A 14,414-nucleotide genomic window follows, 5' to 3' on the forward strand; every position below is an offset into this window, starting at 1 on the left:
GGGTAGACTAATTGCTGTAATAAGCCCAACATTTCAGTGGCTTAACACAGTTCAGTGTGTCACAGACTAACCAGTGGTTGTTGGGAGTGGTGGTGATAGTACTGCTCGTAGTAGTTAGGGCTGTTTGCCCTGGACAGTCATTCAAGGACCTGGGTTCCTTCCATCTTGTGGCTCCTCCCTGCACTATGTCCTTGGCATCTCTCTATTCAATCACTAGATGATGAAACAGAGTGAGGACCACCAATGGGAGGTTTGTCGTGAGCCATCTTGGAAATGGCACACGCTTCCATTCACATCCCACTAGCCAGACCTAGGTGCAAGGCATCTTGGGAAATGTGTCTGAGTGTGTTCCCAGGAAGACATGGAGGTGGGAACCCTACAGAGCACCTGTCATCTCTGTCATAGGCAATGAAAACTACTTAGGAGATTTGCCGAGTTTTGACCAATGGGATAAATAAGTTCACACCATTGGAAAAAAATTCCATCCTTACATCTCTGTGCCCAGATTTAGAGTCCTAGAAGACAGTGCAATTGGCCCAGTTTGGTCTCATGCCGACCTGTAGGCCTAAGGGAGGGCAGGACTCCTACCCTGATACTTCCCAGATGGCACACAATGCAGGGAGGGGAAATTCCCCGAAAGGAAGCACACCTGCCAAATCCCATGAGATCTGGATGAAAGCAAGAGAGGATGCCGGAGCCCACGCATACTCCTCTGGCCACAGGTAGGACCTGGAGTTCCTAAGTGAAAGAGTCCTGGTCCTTCAAGGCCAATCAAATGATCTATTGATTGAAGAAGATTTAGAGGTGACAGGAGAAATGAGGAAGGTCCTCACAGAGACCCACTTTGTTTCCATAGAACAGGGGTTGGCAGACTATGGCCTGCACCCTGATGCCCATTTGTATGAGGAAAGTTTCCCTGGAACGCAGCCATGCTCGTTCACTTACATATTGCCTGAGGCTGTTTTCACATTACAACAGCAGATTGGAGTAGGCATCCCAGAGACTGTGCAGCTCGAAAAGCCAGAGAGATCTACTCTCCAGCGCTTTCAGAACAACAGCACGTCCACCTCCCACACAGGGGAGTCAGTAGGATGGCCTGAAGGTGGCGTCAAATTTGTAGACACTCCTCCCACTGAGAAGTGGGTCTCCTCGCTTCCCTTGGCCCTGGGATGGTGGAAGTCATGCTCTGTCAGCTTCAGCCTAGACTTCCAAAGACTGCTTCCTGCTCTGCTTCCTGTGTCTCAGAGCCCCGAGCCACCACGTAGGAAGTCTGACTACCCTGCTGGAGAGAGCACATGGAAAGAGAGAGGGCCCCAGAGAGCCCAGCCTCCCAGTTGTCCCCACCAAGCCACCGGGCATGAGAAGCCATCTTGGACCCTCCAAGTTCAGACTAGCCACCAGCTGAATGTCACTTGTGCCATTGTGTCTCCAGTCAATGCCACCTAGAAGAGAAGATGCTCCCAGCCAATCCTGTACCAAAGGTCTGGTCCATAAAACCATGAGATGTGATGAAATGGTTGTCACTTTAAGTCACTGGGACTGCTGTTCGTTTGGAGCATTAGAGACCCAAGGCCAGCAGGGACAAGAACAACTGCGTTGACGTGTCCTTCCTCATGTCTATGACTGGGAAGAGGGGGAAGGGAGGTGGAGGTCTGAGTCACCCCACGCGGACTCTGGGACTTTGGAGATGAACTCTGAATCAAATCCATTTCCCAAACTTTGAAAGCAGAGGGAAGCAAGATGCTCCTCAAGAAAGTTCGTGAAACCTGAGGCACCAGACCCAAGGCTGCGGAACCCCAGGTCCCCAGGGTTAGGAGCCGGCTGCTCCTCCAAGGTGCTGGGAACGACAGCCCGACAGTAGGCTTGCAGGGGAGTACTGGAGGCAATCATACAAAACCAATAGAAAAGAACAAGGGTGTGAAAGGATTTAGAGAAGATGCAAATAGAGAAGACAAAGAAGACCCACATCGACATCGCTGTTCTGTAAGAGAACAGAACAGTGTCTATCTTACCTCTCTGAGCTGGCAGGAAAAGCTCTCTACTTTGGAGGACCCACTCCATTACAGTGGGCACGCCCGCCCCCCAGAGAATCCAGAATAATCTCTCCATCTCAGAGTCCTTAATCTAATCCACCTGCAAAGCCCCTTCTGCTATGGAAAGTAATGTATTCACCGGTTCTGGGGACCGGGGTGTAGACATCTTTGGCAGGGTCTGTATTTATTCTGCCTACAATAGTGAATGATGGTTATTTCTTAGAATGAGGATTTTTCTCTTTCAAATTTCAAAGATTTCATAATGGCTACATACCATTTTTACAAGAAAATACAGATTATTGTTTGAAAGACAAAGCAACTTCCTTGCCTCTCTTGGGTCCAGCTACTTCCCCCGAATGGGATCCTGTGTCAAAATACCCATAACCAGCAGGTTTCTGTCTAGATGCCCCAGAGCATTTGTCACTGGGTGGTGCTTCTCAGTCCCCATTTCTCTGGATGGATCAGAGGACACCTGGACAATATAACCCCCACACAAGCAAATCTGGATATTGAGAAGGTCCATGGTTATCACAATAATCGCCAGCCTCTGGGAAGACCCAACGCTGGGCGGGGTCCTTTCCCTGCCTTGTCGTACTTGATCCTCACCACATTTGTAAAAAATGGTGGGTTCTGTCATTACCTACTTTACAGCGGCTCAGTGAGGCTGAGCAACTCGCCTGAGACCCGAGGCCACGTAGCCGCGATCCATCTGCCCAAGGGCAGGGGGGAGGGAGTGGCTGCCCCCTTCTATTTCCACAGTGCAGAAAGGGACTGGCCCCCACCTGGTAGGGTTTGGGACACTGGTCACCAAAGTGACCGATGTCTGTATAGTTCCTCCAGGACCTTACCGATTGTCACCACCACGTTGGCCATTGTGGATAGAAGTCAGACATTTTTCTCTGTCTTTCCTCCTTTTCCTCCAGTATCAGTGGAAGGGTGGGGAGGGGTGTCCTTCAAAGGGGCTCTGGATGTCCCCCCAGCTCCCCTGGAACTTGACCTTTTGGCAGAAGCCCTCTCAACTTTGCCTGACCCCCTTTCTCTTCCTCCTCTTCTCTCAGCTCTCGATCTGGGTATCTGCCCACCTCTGAGTTGTTCGCAGGCATCTCAATCTCCTGTCCAAACAGACTTGCCTCTCTAGCCTTCCCCTGGGGCCCCTGAAGTCTGGCTCCCCTTCCTGTGTCCCACCCCTTGATGCCACCCCCAGAAGCCGAGTCACCCGAGGCAGAAACCCTTCTGGGTCCCTCACCCAGGCCTTCCGGTCCTGGGGATTCCATGCCTTGCGAGGTTCTCACGTCCATCCATATGCTTCTCTCCCCATGGCCTCCCCAGTCACGGCCTCTGTCATTTCCTAGTGTCTCTGTCAACTGCAACTCTACCTTCCTGGTCCTCTAGCCCCACCTCGGCTACTCCATTCTCATTGAACTTCATCCTCCAACGAGCTCACAATTACTGAAGTTTCCCGTAAAGACTCTGCTGTCATTGGTCCTCTCTGGTTCCTCTGACCGGAGTGTCCAGCCCGTTAGCCCCCGCCCCCCACACTCATAGGTAGATAGATGATAGAGATAGATAGATGGATGATAGATAGACAGATAGATAGATAGATAAATTCAATATATCTGATCTCTCTCCTACTCCCTCTCTCCCCCTGACACTTCTTAACCCTCTGCTCTTGGGCTCATTTTTCTTCTCCTCCTTCCCTTGTCCCCCTTACCTCCCTAGCTTTGGTGTCCCTCCTCTCTGCCCCCATAGCACCTTGAATTTCTTCTCCTGCTGGGATACATACCGACCTGTAATTGTCTGTGTATCTGTCCTTCCTGCACAACTGTAACCTCCTTGAGATGAAGGGTGGTGTTTTGTTTTGTTTTGTTTTTAATTTTTTTTTAAAGATTTTATTTATTTATTTGACAGTGAGAGAGCACGAGCAGGGGGAGCAGTAGAAGCAGAGGGAGAAGCAGACTCCCCACCGAGCAGGGAGCCCCATGCGGGACTCGATCCCAGGATCCTGGGGTCGTGACCTGAGCCAAAGGCAGATGCCTAACCATCTGAGCCACCCAGGTGCCCCGAAGGGTGGTGTTTTATTCATCATGGTGCCCTCAGGACCTGGCTCTGCACAAGCATGTAGAGGTTTGCATGTTTGTGGAGTCAAATGTGAGAGCAGGACCTGTTCCGTGCTCCCTGACCTGGTCCCTCAGCCCCTTCTTATCCCTGCTTTGGTCTCACCTCAGAGGACTCAACAGCCCACCATCTGCCAATCTTCCTCTGCACCACGCATTGAGCACAGCACCCTGCCAGCTAGATACCACCTTAAGCCCCTTTTTACAGAAGGGGAACCTGAGGCTCAGGGGCCTTCAGTGAATCAAGCACATCAAGAAGGCAGAGCATGCATGTGTGAGAGCATATGTGTGTGAGCATGTGCATGTGTGTGAGATCATGTGTACGAGATCATATATGTGAAAGCTTGTGTATGAGCGCATGTGTGAGCATGTGCACGTGTGTGAAAGCATGTGTGCGTGTGTGCGATCGTGTGTACGTGTTCATGTGTGGGCACACCCGCATCTCCCTGACCTTGCCTGACGTTGCATGGGAGTCAGAGGTGAAGGTACATACGTTCCCACCCCCACCCCTTCCCTTATTAGGGTCCAGGCCTCCTGCCCGGGGAAGTGAGCGGTCAAGGCCTCCAGGGCTTCGGGCTGCCAGCAAGACAGCCACTGGGGGGAGCCCTTGAGCCGTGAACAGCCAACGTTGTCCTTGGCTGAAGGGATCTGTAGCTGAGGGGGAACGTTTGTAGCCCTTAGGGCAACTGGGTGCCTTAATGTGTAACCGTTTGTGGTCCTCTTGTGTCCCACAGCAGCTGAGAATTTGTCACTACTCCTTCAAACATGCTGTAGCTCCTAACTAGCCACCCGTGTCCTTGGGCTTGGCTGTGCCCGAATTGGAAAGGATGTAGCAGCTGACCTTCACCTGGGGTTGGAGGGGTTGGAGGACCAGGGCCACTAGCCTAAGCAGGTGGAGCGCAGCTCTGTCTGCCACGGAACTGCTGTGTGACTTTGAGCAAGCCCCTTGCCCTCTCTGAGCTCCAGTGTCCTGATATCAGTCAGGATTCTGAGGTAGAAATGACAGAACTAAGTCTAAGTGAAGCTGCTGGGCAGCTTACATAATTCAGAGAAGGCAGAGAGCTGAGCAAAACAAGAAACAAAGGACCGAGCTGGGTCACCCCCAGCGCTGCTTGGCTTGAGCTGCCACCCACCGGCCCTGCTGAACGACTCTGGCTCCGCCACTGCTGCCTAGTGTCCCAGCATCTGCCTGTCCCTTCGCTGGATGGGATCACACGGCGACTGCCTCTCTGCACAATGATGTCTGCTCCCTCCTATTTCCACAGTGCAGAAAGGGACTAGCCCCCAGTAGGAAGGGCTTGGGAGACTGGTAGCTAGAAGTGACCAATATTTGCCACCTTTCTTATCCATGTTGCAAGTGGCTGGATTGGCCGAGATCTTGCACCTGAAATAGTCACTACAACACTCTCTAACAATGTACAGCATCTACCACGGACCTGGCATTATTCCAAGTACCTTATGCATGTAAACTCATTTAATCCTCCCAGTTCTATGAGATAGATTCTATTATCACTCTCGTTTTACAGACAAGGAAACGGAGGCATGCAGAATTTAAATAATTCTCCCAGTGTCACACAGCTAGTAAGAGGCAGAGCATGGACTTGAACCCAGGCAGTCTGGTTCTCTTAACCCTGTGCCCAGCTGCCATGCTGGACGTTCTCCTGAGGTGTCTCCAACGACCCCTACTCCTCAGGAAATGGACCAAATGACAAACACACACACCAGCTTGGAGTTTCTCTGCTTTTCTAAGCCTTCCTTGTCTCTCTGGTTTAATGACAAGACCGCTTTTCTGTCTGAAGAGTTTGTCTTTGGGAGAAAACTTTCTTATTTTGTGGAAGGGAGGTCAGTAAAATGTTATAGAAACCACAACCTGACTCAGGAGTAGGGATGAAATATATTTGTTTGTTAAACATTAAATCAAGAAGTCCAGAAGGTGAGAAAGAACAAGTGCTTCTTTCTCAAATGCTCCCGGTGGATTTTCTGCCAAACTGCTGGGAGTGTTCAGAAGGTGGGGCGTTGGTGTCTTTGCACGGGCGGACCGCCAGGGGGCAGACCGTACCTCGACTCGACCCCGTTGAATTTTGACTTGAAAGATGAATCTACAAGTCGGCTTTTCCCAGAGCAGGCTATTTGCAAAACAGCCAGGAGGTGTGGCTCAAGGGACTAGGATTGTATTTTTATCTGCTGCTCATTTTCAGCAATCTGGCAGAAGACTCTGGCGCAGAAAGGAAGTGCCTGCCTCCTGCAAAGCACGGCTGGCATTATTTGGGAAGAGGGGGTCTAGCGTGGTGGACCCAAGTTCCAAAGTATTATTGCCAACCTTAGCCATCACGGAGGAATTGCTCTCTGGCCTCCCCCCATCCCCCGTGGGACTTCAGTTTTGCCTCTGGCCAGAGTCGGATGCCTCTGCCCTGCTTTTCAACGGGGCCCGAGGAGCTGACTCAGGGCCAATGGCCACTTCCCCGCTGCAGCCAATCCATCTGCCAACAGAGGCTTGGCTCAGCAGAACACCAGGTTCCCAGGGCCAGATGGAGCCCTGCAGCCCTCCTACCTGGAGAAAGATGAACAGACAGACTCCCCAGGTGAAGGGCGGCATGGGGCTAGAATTCCAGGCAGGAGGCTCTGGAGCCTCCAGGGGGCGCTCCAGGCAGCAGTGTGCTCTGTCCTCAGAGGGCTGGCATCTCCCTCAGAGGCCCCGGCTCAACTCCCTCAATGCCTCGCTCCTGAGGCCCAGGCCCCAGCTGCACAAGTCCCACTGAGGGGACTGCAGAGTCACAGGGAAGAGGACGCCTTACCAAATGGGATTCCTGTGGACCCACCTTTTGTTTTACTTTACCTGCCACCTGCTTGGAAGAGACACCTCCTCCAAGAAGCCCCCCTCTGACTCCCTTGCTCCTTTGAGGTAAACAACCATGTCTGAGTCCTCTGGGTTCCCTCCGCCTGGCTCAAGCCCAGAATAGACACCAGGAATAAGAGGTAAATGAGTGAATTGCCACTGTGTTCACTTTTTTTTTTTTTTAAGATTTTATTTATTTATTTGAAGAGAGAGACACAGCGAGAGAGGGAACACAAGCAGGGGGAGTGGGAGAGGGAGAAGCAGGCCTCCCGCCGAGCAGGGAGCCCGATGTGGGGCTCAATCCCAGGACCCTGGGATCATGACCTGAGCCGAAGGCAGACGCTTAACCACTGAGCCACCCAGGCGCCCTGTGTTCACTTTTGATGGTAAATAGTTGCAGCCCCCGCCCACCACTGTTGCCATGCACTTACACACACACACACACACACGCCTCTACCACACCCTTTTCCTATACAATAGCATTAATCTTCTGTCTCATCTGCCACCTGCTTTCTTACTGGAACCTCTGCAGCGGCCTCCTGGCCCAGCCCCTGTCTTCAGCCTCCGCCCAGCAAACCAGTCTCCAAGGTCAAATCCCTTTGGTGGCTCCTCCCTTCCCCATGGCTGCATCTTGATCTCCCTATCCCACCCCTGTAGCCCAACCACAGGGCGACTCTGCCCTGTTCTCCACACACTGTGCTCTTTAGCACCTGCGGACCCTTCCCTTCATTATTCTGGGGGAACGCTGGCTCATCCTCCAGGGTTCAGCTCCAAGGTTACATCCTCTGGGAAGCCTCCCAGGACTCCTCCAGGACCAGCTGCAGGCAGAAGTGTCAGGGCTATGCCTACGCAGGAAGTGGCTGAGGTGCCCTGGGAGACCCAAGCCTCCTGGCCTGGATGGAGAGGCTAGTTTGGAAAGAACTACTAAGATTCTGGGCATTCTCACTCTGCTGGGGTGGGACTGCGGAGCCTATCACGTTACCTAGCCAGAAAAGCAAAGACAGCCCCTGATTCGTAGGTGCAAATACCTGTAGGGCATTCTGCATCTGATAAGAGCGGATATTTTTGAAAGAGCTGCTGTGGGCTATTATGGAGTGCCAGGCCCTGGGGGAATATCGGGTAACAGAACCTGCCTTTTGCAGAGCCTCCGACTGAATCATCTGAGGAGGCAGGACAGAAAGGATGAGGAAAAGGAAGTCCCAGAGAGGCTGCGTGGCTGCCCCAGGCTGCACCGTTGGAAGACTTCTTGCTGGGCCCAGTGTCCTCACCTTTCTCTCTCCCTCCCACCTGAGTCCCTGTGCCATGGGTGAGTAGGGGACACTCTGAACAGTGCCCTGTGCAGTTGTCCTGGAGTCTCATCCTGCCCCCAGCTGGCATTTAACACCTGCCAGGTGCGGACCAGACCAGAGCAAAGAGAACAGGGGAGGCTGGGGATGGCTTTTCAATTTCTGCCGTGGCTTGAACTGGCAAGTGAAGGGCGGAGAGATTTGGGGGGAAATGAGATATTTTAAATGCTCCAGGAGATCTTCCCATTCAAGAGAAGTACATGGTGACTTCTTTTCTAATGCAGATATGTCCTGATTTATCTGTTTGTCAGTCTGGCTTTTTGTGCCTTGATTCGAGGAACTTTTTTTCTTTACCACAAAGTCAGTGGGGCCTCAATCCCCTTTGCCCAGCTTGTGGGTTTCTCTTGAGTTTGTGCAGGGTATTCTGTCCAGAAGTTTCCAATTGTTCGGTAGTGGGATTTGTCAACCTTTCCCTTTGTGGTTTCTTCCAGAGCCTCAAGGTTTAGGAAAAACTCACTCCTTGAAGTTATAAATATTTAATTTTGGCGACTTTTCTAGGATTCAATTTTTGCCATTCATTCTTTTTTGAAATTGTTGAAAGTGTGTTTGAGATGTCACTCTGGATTTTTTTTTTTTTCATTTTTGTCAGATTGCAAATCGATGGTCTCAGTTGTTTTGTGTTCCTACTTTGCCCCCGGCTGTTCAACTGTGTTCTTTCCACTCCCCCTTCATTCCCTCTCCTCTCCCGCAGGGTGTGAACATCCTTCAACTGTCCGTGCATTTACACACACACGTGCATAAGCACTTTACCTTTTTCTTGTATAAATAGGATTCTATTATAGGCACTATTACTGCTTTGCTCTCCTCACTTACTCCTACGTCCTGGAGGCTTTCCATGCCCGCTCCATTTGTTAATGACCATGCAATATTCCAAGGGACAGATGTGACATATTTTATCTAACCAACCCCCTGTTAATGAACATTTGGGTTGTTTCCAATTTCTCGCTATTGTAAACAATGAAGCAATGAACATCATTGTTACATACATCTTTGAAGGCAGGGGAAGCATTAGAAATGGATTTCTAGAAGTGGAAATGTTAGCTCTGGAGTTTAAATAGATACATAGTATCAAGAGTTTTGACAGATATATATCATCAAATTACCCTCTACAACCCAACACCCATTTCACTTCCATGACAACGTACAAACATGCCTCTTTCCCTACATCCATGCTAACGCTTGATTTTTTCCTTCTTTTAAATTCTTGATTATGTCATGGGTGAAAATAACCTCTCATTGTTGTCTTATTATGCATTTCATTTATTCCCATTGACTGTTGCATTTCCTCCCATGTGAAATGCCTCTGTTGAATGACTAGACAAAAATGAATGGAACATCAAGTTCTTGGCAGACATGGGGCACAGTGAGGGTGAGAAAGAGGAAGGAGCGCAGACTAGACTCATCTCAGTAGGGGAGGAATGGATGAGGCAACAATGATCCCTCACAGGGACCACCCCACCACTCAGATTTCTGGTGGACAGGGCTGAGTAGAGCACAAATCCTACAGGGGATGGACAGGTGGGACCAGCCAAGCAGCCCTGTAAGCTGTACCCTGACCACAGCTGCCCTGCCAATGGGGTCCAGGTGAGGCTGGACTCCAGCCAGAAGTCAGCCCGTGGAACTGTGTACTCTGGCCCAGGCGATCTCAGTTCAGAGGAAGCGGAGACTTTTGCAATTCATCTGCTTCATCTGCCTGCAGGGGGCGCCTGTTTCTATTCAAGCAAAAGCTACCTGTGTGTTAATGATGGTTCTGGGACACCAGCAGGTGTCTACTTGGCTACATCTGCTGTTGGAGACCCATATAGTTAGGGAGCAAGTAGAGATAAGGGCCACAGGGCAAGGAGGACCTTTGAGGCTGCTTCTTACCTCTGCCAAACCGCCCCACCTTCAGTGGAGTACTGAGGCATCCGTATTCCAACATGCCAATTCCCCATCCAGACCCAAGTCTCATCTTTTCCAATGTTGGATGCAGCTCAAACTATAGAGAAATGCATAGGCTGGGTGCATCTTGAACAAACTGGGGTGGAGGAATTAGGAGAACCACTCAGCACCCAGACATTCTAAGACAGAGCTCTTGCTTGACCTTGAACTTCAACAGCACCTTCTGTGTCCTGCAGCCAATTTTAGCTACCTAGATTTCTTGGCTTGTTTCAACATTTCTCAAAGACACTGAAAAAAAATTCTTTCTTTTTGCATGCTTCATAGATGTACCAATATTTCATCTCATTAGCATTTGTTTATTTTCTGGAATACAAAGAGCTAAAACCAGAACAAACCAAGTTCCTATGAGTGTGGGAGAACAACTTCATAAAGATGATTGGTAAATTCAGATTGTTAGTTGTTTGAGGCCATGTGAAAGGATGCCATAAAAGAGAAAATATTTTTAGTATGACATTTAATCAATCCCATTGTTGCCCAGTGGAAAAGTGTAAATAATTTGGCTCTGTCAAAACTTAGGAACAGAATGTTAAGGACTTGTGGTTTCCCAAAAATTACAACACAGTTTTATCCAGACATTCAAGGGAAGGACTGATAATATTTAGGGAAGTATTCAGCATAATAGGCATAATAGGCAGGACCCTACGGTATGGACCACAGACTGGCATTTGGCACTGATATACTGCTGAATTTGCACAAGACTCTTCCCCCTCTGGATCTCGGTTACCTTGCTCAAAAAATGATAGAGACAATACTTCTAGTCATGATGGAGTAACAATACCAGATTTTCTCTCTCATCTTAAACAAACAGAAAACTGAATAATATATATGATAAAGCAGGCAGCAAAGGACATTGAGGTTAAAATAAAGGAAACAAACAAGGTGAAAACAACAACAAAAAAGGAAACAAAACAAAACAAAAATAATAGAGAAAAAGCAGTGAAACCGAAAGCTGGTTCTTTGAAATGATCGATAAAATTGATTAACATCTAGCCAGTCTAATGAAGTGAGAGAAGACACAAATTGTCAATACGAGGAGTGTGAAATCTGACATTATTTTAGATATTACAGACATTAACAGGATAACAAGGGAATAGTATGAGTAACTTAATTGCAATAAATTCAATAACTTCTATGAAATGGACCAGTTTCTTTAAAAATACAAACTAACACTCAAGAAAGAATTATAGCCTAATGTCTCAGATCTATTTAAAATTGAATTTGAAGTTAAAAAAAATCTTTCCACAAAGAAAACTCCAGGCTTAGATGACTTCAGTGACTAATACTAATACTAATACTAATACCAAACATTTAAGGAGAAAATAACACCAACTCTACAAAAACTCTTCCCCATCCAGAAAATAGATGATAAGGGAACACTTTCCAACCAGTTTTATGAGGCCACCATTATCTTGATACTAAAACTACACAAGTACATTACAAAGAAATAAAACTACAAATTAAAATTCCTCGTAAACATAAACTCCAACGTCCTTAACAACAACAACAACAAAAATACTAGCAAGTTGAATGCAGCAATATATAAAAATAACATGCCATGACTTAATGGGGTTTATCACAGGGATGCAAAATCAATATAATTCACCATATCAACAGAAAAAAACCACAATGATTAAATCAGTATATGTAAAATGCATTTGACAAAACTTAATACCAATTCATGACAAAAACTCTCAGCAGTTAGAGATAGACAGGAACTCCCTCAATCTTGTTTATGAAAGACCTACAGCTAGCTAGCTTCAAACTTAATGGTAAAAGTTAAATGCTTTTCTCCTAACAACAGGAAGTAGGCAAGAATATCTTCTCTTACCACTTTTATTCAACACTGTACTGGAGGTCACAGCCAGTGCATTAGCACAAGAAAATGAATTAAAAGGCAGATCTAAATGGGGAAAGTAAAACTGTCTTTATTTATAGCAATGCAGTTGTCTATATAGAAAAATCCTAAGAAAGATTTTTTAAAAACTAGTAGTAATAATAAGTAAGTTTAGCAAGATCACAGGATACAAAACCAATATACAAAGTTAATAATATTTTTCAATACTAGGCACAAACAATTGGCAATTGAAATTTAAAACACAATACCCTTCACAATAGCACCAAATGTTGAGGGATAAATTTAACAAAAGATGCGCAGAACATGTATACTGGAAACCACAAAACTTTATTGAGAGAAATTAAAGATCTAAGTAGAGAGATATACCATGCTTATGGATAAGAAAACTCATTATTGCTAAGATATCAATTCTCCCAAATTGGCCTGTAGGTTATATGTAATCACAATCAAAAGCCCAACAGGCTTCTTTGTAGACATCAACAAAACAATTCTAAAATTTATATAAAAATACAAAACAATTTTGAAAAAGAAGAACAAAATTGGAAGACTTACACTACCTGATTTTCAGATATGCTAAAAAGCTTTAATCATCAAGCCAGTATGGATTTTGGCAAAGAGATAGAAACTAGGTCAGTGGAAGAGAATAGGGAGTCTGGAAATAGACTTATTTATGCATATATGGCCAATTGATTTTTACAAAGTCTCCAAGGCAACTCAACATGTCAATGTTGCTGGAACACCTAGATATCTACATGGAAAAACAACAACAACAAAAAACCTTAAACCTTCCCTCACCCCAAGTCAAAAATTAATTCAAACAGTATCAAACTAAATCCAAGCACCAACATTCGCCAGGAAGAAAAAAAAAAAAAGATCTTCTCAGGAGGCTTCTAATACATCCCAAAGGTCCAGCCTTGCCCAATTCTCACCCGCATCCATTGGCCTCGGTGCCATGGCTTCTCTGTGCCAAACAATCCATGGGGCTGTACATACTCCAAAAGGCTGAAGAGGCCAGTAAGGAGGTCCACGAGTGAAGCCTGGGCTCGTGTGACATCCGTGGGGTAAAGAAACAATACACAACCAACAAATACTTTCGAGTCTCCTGAGTACACTGGGAGGTGACAGGAAACCCTTTTCTTTTTGAACCATTTCAAATCCCCCTCACCTCAGAGTGACAAACAGAAGTATAGACCTTTTATCCCAGAGAGTTTAGGGAAAAGAATTCCTGAAACCCTTCTCTCTCCTTGAGCATGAAGACGGCCGGAGGTCCAGTCTCGAAGATGGCTCTTGCCTCGCATGGTCATGACAAAGGGCGCCGTCTGTGCCTTACCTCAGCAGGCTTTCTGCCCAAGGAGAGGGAATAATAGCAGGTGTCCTTCTGTGCCTGGGAATGGGAGGAGGGCAGCAGGAAGACGGGCGTCTTGCCTGCTGCGGGCTGAGGCTGAGGGACGGGAGGCGGGGGCCCAGGGGACTCACCATGTCATGAGCAGCCCCCCTCTGGCATGGACGGAAGCTCTCAGTCCCTGAGACACCAGGGCTTTGCTCTGAAAGCGACTGCTCCCAGCCTCTAGGCCCATTTCCTCCTCTAGCACCAGGCTGGGGCAGGTTATTTTATTTTATTTTATTTTTTTAAAGATTTATTTATTTATTTATTTGACAGAGAGAGACAGCGAGAGAGGGAACACAAGCAGGGGGAGTGGGAGAGGGAGAAGCAGGCTCCCCGCGGAGCAGGGAGCCCGATGCGGGGCTTGATCCCAGGACCCTGGGACCATGACCTGAGCCGAAGGCAGACACTTAACGACTGAGCCACCCAGGCGCCCCCAGGTTATTTTATTTTAAGATTTTATTTTTTTAAGTAATCTCTACACCCAATGTGGGGCTTGAACTCACAACTCCGAGATCAAGAGTCACATGTTCTACAGACTGAGTCACCCAGGTGCCCCAGGGGTAGCTTATTCTTAACAATAGGCTGGATGGCCCGGATGGTGCAAGCTTATTACCACCTTCGTCACCAGCCAGGGGCAAATTCCACTCCCAACTCCCCCCGCCCCCGGAGTGAAGGTGACTATGCAGCCAGGACTTCCTGTGTGCAACAGATCACTACGAACAGCACCGTTCATTAGCTCACATTTATAAAGGCGAGGAGTCCAGTTATAGCGCGGCAGGGTTCTCACCAGGCTGACATCCAGGTGTTGGCTGCCATGTTCTCATCCAGAGTTTGGGGTTCTCCTCCAAGCTCATTCAAGTGCCTGGCAGAATTCAGCTCCTCTGGAACACGATTGTATGAGA

Source organism: Mirounga leonina, unplaced genomic scaffold (genome assembly GCF_011800145.1).
Source record: "Mirounga leonina isolate KUSES-001 unplaced genomic scaffold, KU_Mleo_1.0 Mir_114, whole genome shotgun sequence".
In the NCBI taxonomy this organism is placed as follows: Eukaryota; Metazoa; Chordata; class Mammalia; order Carnivora; family Phocidae; genus Mirounga; species Mirounga leonina.